This window comes from Falco biarmicus, chromosome 18 (genome assembly GCF_023638135.1).
Source record: "Falco biarmicus isolate bFalBia1 chromosome 18, bFalBia1.pri, whole genome shotgun sequence".
In the NCBI taxonomy this organism is placed as follows: domain Eukaryota; kingdom Metazoa; phylum Chordata; class Aves; order Falconiformes; family Falconidae; genus Falco; species Falco biarmicus.
Genome location: NC_079305.1, coordinates 3094503 through 3108508, shown reverse-complemented (window position 1 = coordinate 3108508; position 14006 = coordinate 3094503). Strand labels below are relative to the sequence as shown.

The 14006-nt window shown below is 41.1% G+C and overlaps 1 protein-coding gene across 4 annotated transcripts in view; it reads left to right on the top strand.

Annotated features, from left to right (window-relative positions):
- Nucleotides 1-14006, top strand: part of CDCA2 (cell division cycle associated 2) — a 110923-nt gene that overhangs the window by 30208 nt on the left and 66709 nt on the right. For all 4 annotated transcript variants that reach the window (XM_056362873.1, XM_056362867.1, XM_056362866.1 and 1 more), the window contains exon 19: nucleotides 934-1058. The gene's annotated coding sequence lies outside the window, so the exon portion shown is untranslated. The remainder of the gene's footprint in view (nucleotides 1-933; nucleotides 1059-14006) is intronic.

Genomic DNA, 14006 nt, shown 5'->3' with positions numbered 1-14006 from the left:
TAAATCCGAGCAGAAAGTAATACATCAGTTTTAAAGCTACTCATTTCAAACTGTGAGTTAGATTTATTTGACCTGCATTTGGGAGCAAATATTAATGAAAGGGCGAAGGCAGCTTATGGCTCTTTCAGTTCTTTCATTTCCCACTAGATGTCTCCGGTGTAAAAACTAATTATGAATGTTCTTGATTTAATTTGGAAAAAAAATTGGATGAAGCTTTTTTTTATTATTTCTTTTAAAGTCTTGTGCTGTTGTGCGGTGTGCAGCTTAACCCTTGATCTTTCTTCAGTAACTACTTCAGCCTCAAGTACGATACGAGGCCATTTAGAAGTGATGCAGTTAATGGAATACTTTTTTTTTTTTTTAATAAAGAGTTGTCCAAGTATTATAAGAATCAAGTCTTTATTCCTGCCAATTCTTTGGCTGGTATCTGTAACATGTAACTTATCTCTCAGCTCTGATGACATATGTTCAGTAGTCTGTGAAACTTCCCTGTTTTTTTTTATTTATCACTGTATTGGCATGCTGGGTTTGAACTTGGACCTGCTTTTGGAATTACTCTTTTTTCAAGAGCATCTTTATAAGAAAAAAGTTCTGGGTGAATCTGCCAAAGTGGTTTCTTTTGTCTCACAAAATTAATGGGGCTCTAAACAGATACAAGAATCCACCTGTGTGGATCTTGCTGCAGAGTTGAGGCTTCGTCCTAGAAAAAAAGCAGAATTGTGGCATTTTTCTGTTGCCTGCAGATGAGAAGCCATTAGAAATGCACAGACTGGGGTAGCACTTTGGGTGATAGTGGTTTGGTTTTGTAGAGTCATTGCCCTGTTCGCTCTTCATTTAAATTCAGCTTAGTGGGTGTTTTTGTTGTTTGTTTGTGGGTTGGTTTTTTTTGTTTGTTTGTTTTTGATTGATTGTTTGGTTGGTTTTTTATTAAAGCATGGATCTTGGTACTATCTGCGTGATATTTTTACCCCGCTGCTATCTGCTGAGTATCTAGCTACAGAGGACTGGACAGTTTACGTTTGGGAAAAGCAAAGGAATTCATCTCCACACTTTTTGAGGTAAGGAACAAAATCGAAATGTCAAGCTTGGGCTAAAGTGTAGTTAGTTCCATTCATGTAGACCTGCAGTTAGTTGTGTATTTGCTTTACCATTGCGCATGTCTTTCCCTAGTCCAAGTTGACAAATTGTCAGGGTCTTTGCTCAGGTGTGAAATTTGTACATTGGGTTTGGTCTGTACTGATGATTCACATTTTTAGGGATGATCTTCAAGGTGTATTTTGTAAGCGCATTGTTGAAACATTCCTGGTAGTACGGATGGTGCTATTATTACTGGAGTTTCATCGTTCTCATGTCCGTTATTATCTTCAGCAGAAGAAAAATTTGGTCAGTACAAGCCACTGCTGGAAAACTTTGTGTTTGTTTCTTTCCTGCACCGTTTCAGCGTTCAGCTACAAGCCTGCCTGATAATTACAGGTTTGAGCAAGACTGCAGCTAAGTTAGTGTCAGAACCAGGGCTGGAGCTCAGATACTACCAAGGCCCGTGCCAGGCCCTAGCAGGTTGGTGACAGCTCCTCAACTGGAATGTAGGGATGTACAAATTCAACAGCTGTTTTATTGTCCTTTCCAGTCCCCTCTTACACTCGGCTATGCTCTCCCAAGATAGACATGCCATTAAACACAGTGTAATCACTGGCACAGCAGGTGTATTGAGATACAGACATCTAGCAATGTTTTATTTAAAAGGCCTGAGTAATAATAATAATAATATAAAAAAGCAAACAAAAAACCCCACTGCCAGTCACCATAAGAAAAGGTATCCACTGGGAAATTAATAATTGCCCTCTGTGGACTACATAGCATATGCTGGCTGCATCCTGCTGCCATTTTCATTTAAAAATGTTGAAGTTAAATTATAGCATTATAAGGAAACACACTTCAAAACCTATGCTTAAAGGTACAAAGGCATCAACAATCTAAACTGAAATGTCTTCATAGCTATTACATAAATATGACTTATGATGTATAGGAGAAAAAATGTGAACAAATGATTCTTCTCCCCAAAGAACTACAAATATTTTTTTTCCAATTAATGACAATGAACCACAAACAAACATTTCAAAAAAGCTGACAGGATTTCTCTGATCACTTTCTTCTACTCTGCTGTTCATATTGGTGCACGCTAGGATGCACTTTGTGGTGAATGGCTGTTCTGTGGTCAGTTCTGTGTTAAACATCTCAAAGATGATCTCCCAAAATGATCAGGAAAAAAACTTGCTGTCCTCTAAATGTCATCTCTCTGAATTTAAGCTGTGTAATATTTGTGAGCAGTTGACTTAATTGAATATGCTGAGAAAGGTATTTCAGACTTCTTCTGCATTTTTCCATTTGTGTTTGCTTGGTTTTTAAAATCTGGCTGCTTAAATGGGAATGGAGTTCCTAAAAAGTCTAGTCATTCCCCTACTGTTTGCTTGTGCAAATACTTAACGAGGAAAGGTGATTCCTTCCAATCCACCTCCCCCTTCATTCCAGAAATCAAAGGCTTCATAATTCAGTGAAGCACCTAGGCATGTAGTTGCATTCACATGGTGTTAAGACCAATCTGATAACATCCTGCCTCTTGGCAACACTTCTTAGCTTGAACTTGGACCTGTATTAGCAGCGCTTGGCATATGGTCTGTTTGAAGCGTAAGCAGAGTGAGCCCCTGTCTGCTTGTGGAAGGCATGGTAACCCCAGCTGCCCGAAGTGTGTGGGGTGCCGATCACACCGTGCAATCACGGCTCAATCAGAAGCAACGTATCTGTTGAGTTACAGCCAGTGTGGGCGCTCAACTTACAGTTCAGACCTGGTACACGATGGCACTTTGGGTGGCTCTTCCAGCAGGCGTGCTGCTTGCTGGGACGTTCCTCTACGGTGCTTTTTGTTAAGCAGCATAGATGTCCGCTGGGCAGCTTTGTTTTCATCTACTGTGGGGGGTGCTACTGATGAAATAGCACACAGTCAGCCTAAAACACCACCAGCAGGACCTGTCCCTTTTTTGCTTTCTTTGTCAAGCTTACGTATTTCTTTCTTTTGCTTCTCTTTCTAATCCTGATTTACTGTATTGAATTTCAAATTGAACCCTGTTCTTCGGTCCAGCATTTCAGAGCCACAGCGAGGAAGTCGCGGGTCTCAGCACTGGCACAGGATGCTGCTGGGAAGCCAGGGGGCTCTGTGGGCATCTGTGCTCTCCCTAGCACCACACAGAATCCCCAAGCTCGACAGCAGTCTGTGGGCACTATTATAATTAGATAATAGAATAATTTCATATGCAATTGAAAGTGCTGCAGGGAAAGAAGAGGGATGTTTGGGAAAGTAGATTGTAATTACTTGAGCTGGAATTTGGCCAGGATACAGAGGTTAGTCTTGCGAAAAGTACCGAGGGACCTTCAATGAACACAACTAGTTAGTATCTCAGTTAGACTTCTGATTTAAAAGATGCAGCCTGCACAGCCTGGTGCCCCCACAGTGTACTCGTTCAGGACTGAACAGAGCTACCAGAAAAAGCCACAAGCAATTTTCCATGATAAAGGTAAAAAGGAAATAGAGGTGACTGGAAATGATTTTTTGTTTGGCCCCAAATTGTCCTTGACATTTTCTCCAACACTTTCCATGTGAAACAAAAAATCTGGTTCTGCGTAAAGTGGTGTGGGGAGGGAAGCACGCCTCTGCTGAAGGGAGCTGAAATTTTTTAAGTCCAGTGGCTAAACTGATTGTATGTTCATGTGAGAGACCTCAAAACCTTAAGAATTTGGCACCATTTTCAGTGGAAGATGAGCATAAACCCTGTGTGACCTAATAGAAAACCCCAGCACAAAATCTGAGCCTTAATCAGATGGAGCAGTCCAGTAATGGTTCAGTTTTCAGTCATGGAGAAGATGCTGGTGTCATTAAGGGAGACTCTAACTTTTACTCTCTGAAAACTACCCTTCTTATTTTCATCTTTACTGCTAGTCAGGAAGATATATACTCTCCAAATAATAGCAGTTTCCTTGTGCTGGAGTTATAGTGGCTTTGTGATACAATAAACAGCACCCTGTCATAAGTCTTGTATAAAAAATGGCCTGACATTTCTTTAAAAGTAAAGAGAAACACTACTGCAGTGATGACCTCTGTGCAAGGTCACAGATGTTTTGCATGGTGGGGGAAACTATGGTTACATACTTATACACTAGGATATATTGCTTACTTTTCACAAAGCGTTTTCCTGAGAAATTACAGTACATTATAAAACATCGGGTGAGCTCCACTCAGTCTTTTAGTGCTCATTTTTTTAAATGATGCAGACCAGAATAAATATGGCAGGGTGGGTTGCTAACTTTTTGTTCTCCCTTCCTTTCACTCACTCTGCACTTTTCAAAAAAGTCTTAAATACCTAAGCGTCCAAATTTGATGGAATTCTGCAGAATAAAGTGGAGCAGATCTTGAGAAGGTTTGTAATTCAGCGTGAATTTGGAGAACTGCCTAAATGTTTGGATATTTATCAGGACATCTGCAGAAATGGAATTGGAGATCTTGCCACGGTAGTTTATTTATTAGATTTCTTGTACTTCCCAGCACGTGGGAAGTCAACTGGTGGCTGGACTGCTGGTTGGTGTGTTCAAAATCTGGGTGAGAGGGTTGAGGTTTATATCCTGCCGTGGTGTAAATGGAGCTACCTGATTAGAGAGGGGTATTTCGTTTGACGCTGATGGATCCAGTTGTGCGTTTGACCCCTGTATGTACATATATCGAATGCATCATCAACGAGGAACTCGCTAGGGTCACCAAAAAACATTTCCCTCAGGATATTTTACTTCGCTGGTCCATTCCCTCGAGATGCTGTGCAGCTGGGTTCCTACTCCTGTATCAGCTTAGACTGAGGGTAACAGAACACCTGAGCTCTAGGGGAACAGTGAAAACCTTGCTGATTTACCAGCTGAAAATGTTCCTGGACACTTCAATCACCTGGAAATGAGAGTGCCAGGAATCCACTCCATTCTTGCAAAGTAAGGATTGGGACCGATGATTTTAAGTTGAAATAGCAGTGGTAATTCCCTTTTCAAACTGTCTAATCTTAGGTATTAGGGTAATCCACAACCGGTGCCAGTTTATCTGGACATAGCTGAACACTGTGTTGGTGCAACAGCTGCTCTGTGAATATTTGGAGATCTCTACAGTAAAAGCAAGAGCTAGATCTGAGGTCAGTATCCCTTTCCAGAAGTTAGAGCCTGGCTTGTCACACATAGTACCAGCTGAAAGGCAAAGGGGTATGAATGAAGACTTGGGTTATTTATCCAGGTTACCACAGCAAGGTCATCGGAGCTGTTAGCCCAGGTTTCTCCATGGGACACATTCTGCTGTAGTACAGGGCCACGTTTCCATCCCAAGTTCTGCGGTTGGCTTCTTCGGGGTAGTTCACTGCCTCGTGAGGAGTCTGCATTTGAAGAAGAAAAGTGTTGTTTTGCACGTACCGTAAGAGGCATTTCCTCCCCAGACGGTTTAACACCTCAAGAAATGTTCTGAAGGACATCGAAACCACAAAGTATGTTGTATTTCTTTTTTAAGCTCATACAGCAAAGCCAAGAGAAGAACACAGTCCCATAGACTTCTGCTCTGGTGTTTTATCTGTTGAACCAGGCTTTTTCAGGTGCTTTCAGCTGGTTAAAAGGCCAGGTAGGAACGGAAGGTGAACAAAACCCAGATTCTGCTGAATAGCATGTTCTTTGGCGAGTACTCCCTTTGAGCCTGACGGCGTATTTGCAGAGTAAGGCACTCAGGTAAGCAAGGATGTTCTTGTCTAAGCCATTTTGAGGCTTCGTTTTGGTTCAGCAGTGAGCGAGGAGCAATCTCTGTTCTCAGAGTCTGTCACGCTGTAGGCTCAGAACCGTTTCTGATTTGCTTTGCAGTCAGATAATGTAGAAGTTTTAGTTACCATGTGGGACTAGTAAAGCACATAACCCAAAACTAATTTGTCACAATTTAATGGTGTGATGCCCTTCCTAGTAGGGTAGAAAATTATCATCTCCGTTGCCTGGGGGCATAATGTAATGGGGAAACATTTTCCCCGCTCCTTAAATACTGTCCATTGGACATTAAAAAGAACGTCAGTTAACTAAATTAAAGGACAAACAGTGCTAGACTTCAGTGTGCTTATTCTCGGAGATCCGTGGGTGTTCCATATTTGGCTAATAGGTAGTAGTGGTGGTCTGGTCATCTCCAATGAAGATTTTTCTTCAAATTATATTGCATTGTGTAATGCTCCCAGCATGTCAGTTGAGGGTAGTGATGCCCTTAGGAAGGACCTCCCCCATTTTTATGCCAGAAGTGCTTTAGAAGTACCAAATAAACCGTATGAGCAAGCCCTAATTAGTACTGCCAGGTAAGACTTAGGAGTTCTGAGCATAGAGAAATGGGGGCAGATATTCCCAGCCAGTGAAGACCACGCTACGGTATATTATTGCAGTCCATATGGTGATGTTCCAGACTGGGGCATGGAACTATGTTGGCCCTCCTGTTTTTGATAGAGAGTTAAAATTTCTGCTTAGAGGTGTACCACATACGGCTACCAGCTTGATTTGATGTTAACTTGGATAATCTCCTTGTTCTCCCTTGCACGCACGTGAAAAGATACCCATTGCAGCTGGGTTTCTGTGTGGTGGGCCCAAGTGGTCAAAAGTGGTCTCTGGCTTTGGGGGGTCCCTTCTTTGGGGACTCCTGCCTAAATGTAAATGAGTCTCTCAGTCAGTGCCTGTGTTGTGGCATCTTCCTTGTATCTTCCTCGTTCCTTATTTTTCTAATGTGGATACTATCATTGATATTATCATCTTCCTGACCTCGTGTTGGCACCAAAGCTTAAAGGATCTTTACAAAAGATAGCATGTTAATAATAGTAAACTTTTAGAAGAACTCTACACTTACCAGGTTGAAAGGCTTTAATAAATTAAGGTCAAGGTATTATTTGCAATTTCTGCTGTGGGGAAACTGAGGCAGGAAGACTTTTTCTGGGTTATATGGCAGGTGATGTAAATGTATTAGCTGTTTTTACTGGCAGACTGCTGAGCTGGTCTGATCTTGTGATCTAAGCCAATATGCATAAATCTCAAAGGGTAGGCTTAGGAATAACAACTCCTACAGGCAGAGTTCCCGCTTCCCTCTCTTGCTGTTTGCTCTTGTGAACTGGTGACTTGAAAAGGGCTGCCAGGCATAAAAAAGCTCCTATTTTACAGAATTAGTCAACAGAGTCCCATGGCTTGGCATTGCATAAATTACACTAAACAATTTCTGCCCTGGGTAAACTGTAACAGGAGAGGAAGAGCCAGGAGGTAACTTGAATCACAACTGTTAATGACAAAAGAAAACTTTTAGCCCGCTTTCCAGTGTATGTTAATTTAGTGCCACTTAAGATTTTTCAGTAAGGGTTTTCAACCCTTGACCACTGCTTGATCCATGAAATTGCAAAGCAAACCCTTTGTTTGCCATTTGGTGCAAGAGTTTCATCTGCTTTCCTCTTCTCTTTCATCCCTCCCTCTTCCTCCTCTCAGCCTGTCTTCCAAGCTAATTAAAGTTACTCCTAGATTTGATCCAAACTGTTCTTTCACTGGATTTCTCAGTCAACAAGAACAAATTCTCTTTGCTTTAAAAGAAAACAACAAGCAGCTGAGAAGACAGCGGAACAGGAGTTCAGAGGTGATCCAAAAGGAAAGAGAGTGAATTTTCTTGAGAAGGGGGATTCTGGACCCCGACTTGCTGCTCTGATTTTGGAATATATTTTCTTGTCCACGAGATGGCAACAGACAGCTACCCACAGAGCCCTCTCTTCCCACAGCTGGCAGTCTCTAGTTTAGGTTTCTCCCCTTTATCCTGGTTACTTTTATTTAAAGGTATAGTATACGGTGACCTTTGCTGCCTTGAACTCTATGGAGAAATGTCTGAGGCATGTACACTGCGCTTCCTTTGTTTAAATAGACACTGTCAAGGTGTTGTACGCTCTGTCATTCAAACTCCCCTGGGAAGCTCACCAGTAGAACAAATTTTCTTATAGATATTTTATCCCCTTTGCACATGTAGAATTGTTTGGAAAGGACTGTTGTTTCATGTGTTGAGGGAAAAGGATGCATTTCCAACTCATCAGCAGTTTAAGATGTAACCTTGGGGGATGTCTGTCCGCTCACCTGTCTCTTTTCCCAGCCTCAACTTCCCACCTGTAAAATGGGGATGCTCATGACTCATTCTTGTGAAAAATCTGTAGAATCTTGGACCATAATGTTGCTATATGAGTAAGATATGCTACTATACAAGCATATGCTGGGGTTTTTGCTTGTTTGTTTGCTTGGCTTTTTAGAAGGTCATATGTGAAGGGAGTTTAAAAGCATAATTTGCTGAAAGATGCTGTGGAGTCGCAAAATACCACAACGTATATTTGAGAATCAAAAGGATGAGCAATGTGGGAAAGACCTTTCCTGCCAGTACCCTGGAAGGAACGTACGTCTTCCAAGCTGTTCTGTCACAAGAGCCAACAGGGTATTCCCAATTTTGTCTTCAGGTGGACTTCAGCACTGTCCGCTAGAGAGCAAAAGCTGTCTGTGCGACACATCTTCTGTGTAGGCCTGAGGCCATTGTCTCTTATCCCCTGATCTACAGAAGTGCAGGCTAGAAACAGAAAACTTTACCTGTTTCCACAATCATTTGCAACTGAGATGATCTTGTGATTCGTCTTTCTTTAGATTGAGCTGTATGGTATCGCTTTAAAAACAATAGGCTCTGGGGTGGATGGTGGGGGGATGTATAGCCTTCAATAATTAGACTAGAAAGTGCCAAGGGACATGACAAATAAATCTTCGCTGAAAGATGGGCTGAATATTTAAACTGAATGCACACAGCTGGTGATCTTGTTCTTCACCACGAGGCCAAAACCTGCTCACCTTATGCAGAAAAGTCTTACTGACTGTCAGATGAGCTAGCTGTGGAGGGTTTGGCCCACATAGTGGTTGGTCTTAACCGTCTATCTGCTAATACATGAATCGTCTTGATATCAGAATGTCAATAGCCTGATTAAATCTGTCCAGCTTGGGGGACTGTAGCAGTGAGAGATTTTGTGAGGGACTCTCAAGTCTTACAGAAGCGATGGTTATACTCTAGCCAGAGACCATAGGTGTCACCAACAATAACCCTTGATTACAGGTACTGAATCAGAGACCCTTAAAAAGGCTTAATATCCAAAACGAGGAAAGAAGGCAGCCTTCAAATCAGGCAGATCTCTTTATGTCAGGCAACTGATGTGTGAGGCACTGAGAATCTTCAGACGTGTTTTCAGTCTCATAGTGTGCAGAGGTGGCTGTGCTTGTGTAGGAGCTGCTTTGGTAGGGCTCAGTCCAGAGCTGTGTGGGTGGCACGTCTGTTTCAATGTTCATCTCTACAGAGCTCTCGCTGGCGATCTGGGAATGGGTGGGCATGGTGTTCTGGGCTTTTCTGCCTTAGGTATGGTGCTTCCAGAAAAAAATAGAGTTCTATTCACAAGCTGAGTAAGTGAAGCTACCTCCTCTATGCCTGAAGAAAAATACTGTGCCTTTAGGGCTCTTAACAGATGGGTTCCACCATCACAGTTACACTGTCCGTGCGGTGTTTGTACTTAGGTTTGTGGTAACTATAGAGTCTGAAACTGTATAGTTACATTAACTTTGAGTGAGCATGATCTTAACATAAATCTACATGTTCTTTTGTTGGGGTTCTAGTAATGTGCATTAGGTATGACATTGAGGGTATAATCCTGTCTTGTTTTCTAATATAGTTTACCTTCCAGTTATATGAACTAGTGATAATTACTGAATAAGAAACCTACCTGCCACAGTTTTTCATTGTGACGCTATTCACTATTAACCACTATACCCCAACATGTTCTGTGACATCAAGAAAGTAAGATTTCCATCTTGTATAAAGCCAGTTAGATTTCTTTACTATGTAAGCATTGACAGTGTGCTGCTGGGCAAATAGCAGAGCTAGGCAAATAATTTTCCAGAATGAATTATTTCACGCTACTCGTCTCCAAATTCTGCAGTGTGTTTATTTGTTAGAGTTTGAGGGTTGCTTTTTGTCTGTTTTGTTTAAGAACGGTTTTGGCTCTCAAGTTCTTCTTGCTGCATTCAGGCTGTGTTTGTAATCTGTGCACTCCGTGAAGGCATTCTGCTCCAAGAGAGGAGAAACTCCTTTCGTGGTTGATAAATGCAGTGATAGTACCAGTGCAGCACAAATGGTGCAATATTGACTTAATAATTAAAGTATTCTATTTCACTATTACGGTGAAACTGCCCCCAGTGCAAAAAAACTGCCCTGAGAGCTACTCATTAATTAAATTCCTTTTAAGTCGGTGGTTTATACAAAAAAGTTTTTTGGTTTTTTTTCTCTTTTTTTCAGTGAAGTATATTTTGTGTCTAAAATCTAACAGGCATATCAGGCGCAAACAGTTCTGCAAGAAAAATGTGAATATCGCAAAAAATAGACAAAAATTGTGATAAGAATTAGTTACATTTTATTTCTTCTACTCCAAATGAATACCATTCCATTGGGGAGAAAAAAAAAAGAAAAAAAAAAAAAGAAAAAGAAAAAAAGAAGGACATTTCCTCAGTAGGGCCTGATTTTTTTTGTCCTGTTAGTATGAGAAGAAATTCTTGGTATTTTTTCAGGGTTTAGTTTTTAAGTCTAACGTGCTTTGATTCTACTTTTTGGTTGTATTCTGGTCTGTTGCCTCCTGCTGCAACTGCCATTGCACTGACTGCGAGAGTAAGTCAGCAAAAATGAGCACAACCACGCGCTCTGCTTTAGTGCAGTTCCAGGTGTTGTTGGTGTTTTAAACAATTGCTGGAGAGACCTCAACACTGAAAATAGGGCTTGGTGGAGGGGACACATGTTCAAATAACTTTAAAATAATTAAAAAGTACAAAGCAAGTGAGCAAAGGTATCACAAGCAAACCCTCTCGGTGTGGGGAACTCTCTGTAGCACTTGGTGTGAACGTGAGAACCTTAACTTGGCCCCCTGCACTGCCACACATATGGTCTCACACATAATAATGTGACATGCTGCACACTGCGAAAATATTTTGTTGAAAATATGAGTAAAGCAGCATCTTTGCTTTTCCTGGATAATTAGCAGCGGAGTATGTAGATGACTTGCTTTGCTCGGAGAGGTTTTGCAGAAAAGCTACCTCTGTTTAATATGGAGAACACAGATGTAATGTGGCCACTTGCTTAAAGCTTTCATGTGCTTTATCTTGTCCATGCAATTGCCACATTTTGGGGACATGGATTGTCGTCTTCGTATTTAAACATCCAGGTTACTTGGCTAGTGGTTGTCCTTTATATTTATATTCACCACTAGGTTTTGTATTACCACAAGGCTTCAGTAAGCTTGCCTGGTGGTCATGTCTATTTCTAGGGAAAGAAAAACTAATAAACACTAAGAAACATACAGTTGAATTCTATGGTCCTTCCTTACGCTTGACATCATGTCTTCTTCCTTTATGCCTCAGATACTTGTCTTGAAAAACTGGGTTTATTTCCTTTTCCCTCCCTCCCCTTTTATAGTTCTCTGGGATTTGCAGGTGAAGTATCATAAGTTTATCTCTGACGACCTCAGATCTGAATGTTCCTTCTGAGAAGAAGGAAGAAATTGCCATTTGGCCTGAATACCTATTGCACCGTAAAGATGTTTGGACTCAGAATCAGGCTCTTGGAAATGTGCGTTAGAATCTGGGTTTTGCAGCTGGAGCCTGTGCGGTTTTATTTGGAATCATGGGAAAGGTCTGGATTGAATATCTGGTCTTGGTCTTTAACTGGTAGAGGTTAAGGATGGTTGTTTAAGGTTCAGTAGTTCATGGAATACTTTAGTTGCTCGATGATGTAGCAGTGCAGTGTTCTGACAGCGTTTTGATTCGAATATCTTCTAATGCCAATATGTGGCCATGACTTGAGGCCTGAAACAGTGTTTTGGGGTAGCGAGCAGGGGGGAAACAGGGGATACGGTGTCTTCACCTATGCAGAGCACCTTAAGATATGGAAAGTAAACTCTGTCAATTGGGTCCAGATTTATCACCCACATGCTGTATTGTCTACATGCACAGAAGGGGATTTGTTAGCATTATCATTTACCTAGGTAGCGCTGAGAAGTGTGATATTGTGGAACATATGGGCTGCAATATCATGGCAGAGTAGCCTGTGTGAAGGATGCAGCAGCTCAGAAAATATTCTTGTTTTTGTCAGTTTAAATACATGCTGTTTAAAACTGAAGCAAAACATTTGGATTACTGTGGCTTGAAAAAAATGCTTTACAGTGCCTGTCTTGAACGGATTCCTCCCTCCTTCCTTGTTACATTTCAGTGACTACAATTAAGAACAAAAACCCCAAGACAAACCCAGGAAAGTCTGGTACTCTAAAAGACATGGTTCTAGCCCAAGGAAGTAACAGTGCTGATGAAGGTCTTAGCAAAGTGAAGGCAATGATAGTCTTAATTGCCTGACAGGAATCAACTCCATAGAACAAATGAAGGGTCTGGTTCTGAAAGATGATGAGCCCTTTCTTTACTGTCAATAGCAAAAAAAATATCAATTGCACTCCAACGAGGGCAAGCGGACCTTGCCTCTAAAGGTAAATGCACATTGCATATGCTGTAATACTCATGCAGAGATTCTGATGAATTAGAGGATATTCCACTTTTATCAGTAACGGTTAGATTGTTGCTTTCTGAGTAACTAATAAGAAATGTAATGATTTTAGTAGAGGTATTTTCAACTGTGTAAGGGTCCGATCCTGTGTCCTTGAAATCAGTGGGAAGCGTGTCATTCCAGTGCTGTTTTGTCACTTGTCCTCTGTGCGTTAGCAAAGCCACGATGCAGCTGCCCCAAACTCCAGCTATTGTCACTTCTTTGGAGAATTTGTCTTCACAGGCCTTTTGCATTATTGTAATCGACAAGTCTAAGACACTGTCTAATGTTAATTCTGCTCATTGCTGCCAATTACAATCAGAGCTAGTCAAAATAAACAAATTAAACAAATAAACATGTCAAAACATCTCAGTCCTAGGGAAAATAAGCCAAGTCTGAACTCTATCAGTGCTGCAGTATAACCGATGTGCTGCATATTGTAAAATGTTCCATCACATTTTTCACCTTTTGTTGAGGAAAGGAAAGAAAAGGTGGGTCAGTTTAGAATTACAGTTTAGTTCTACCCTGCTAAGGAGTCTGCAACTGAAACCAAATGAAACCCAAATGTTCCCTTAGCTCCTTCACCCAACATAATGATCATCTGCTGTATGTTTTAAATGTTTTTTTAGGGGTTGGGGTTGGGTTGTTGGGTTTTTTTTGAGTGATTCTTTGCTGTCAGAGTGCCAAGATGCTAAATCATTGTAGGATTTGGACAAGATGCAGGTGAAAATACACCAAATGCGGATATACAGTTCAATATAAAACATGCTGCTGCTGTGACATAACACCATCCAAAATGGTAAAATACTATGCAATTTAAATTAGAAAGTACCCCAGGTGTAAAAGAGAAATACATAAAACATGCTTTTGCTACACGGAGGGGACATCGTAGCCTGGATTTGCTAAGAATCAGTGGTAATGGGAGGAGGGGGCAATTTTTTTTTTTTTTTTTTTTTTTAGTGGTATGTTAACCTTAAAAATATGTTCTGAGGTTAAAGGAAAAAGCTGTCGCTTTAGACAGGTGGTTCTTGTAAAGAGGTGATCTTTTAAAGTGCAGTCTTACAATGTCAAAAACAACGTCTCGGCAGAGATAAAGCTATAATGCAGGTGATTGCTGGGACTCTTCTGTTGTCTGTCACAGAGCTTTAAAATCTGTTTCAAAACTTGCATTTGGAAAGGGACTTGGTTTTTAATATAAGACACATGCACCAACTACCTGTTTCAAATAGTTAGAGAGTTAGAAACGGATCCTTGAAATGCAACGTGTGTAGGCTATGGCCTTGCTTTTACAAAC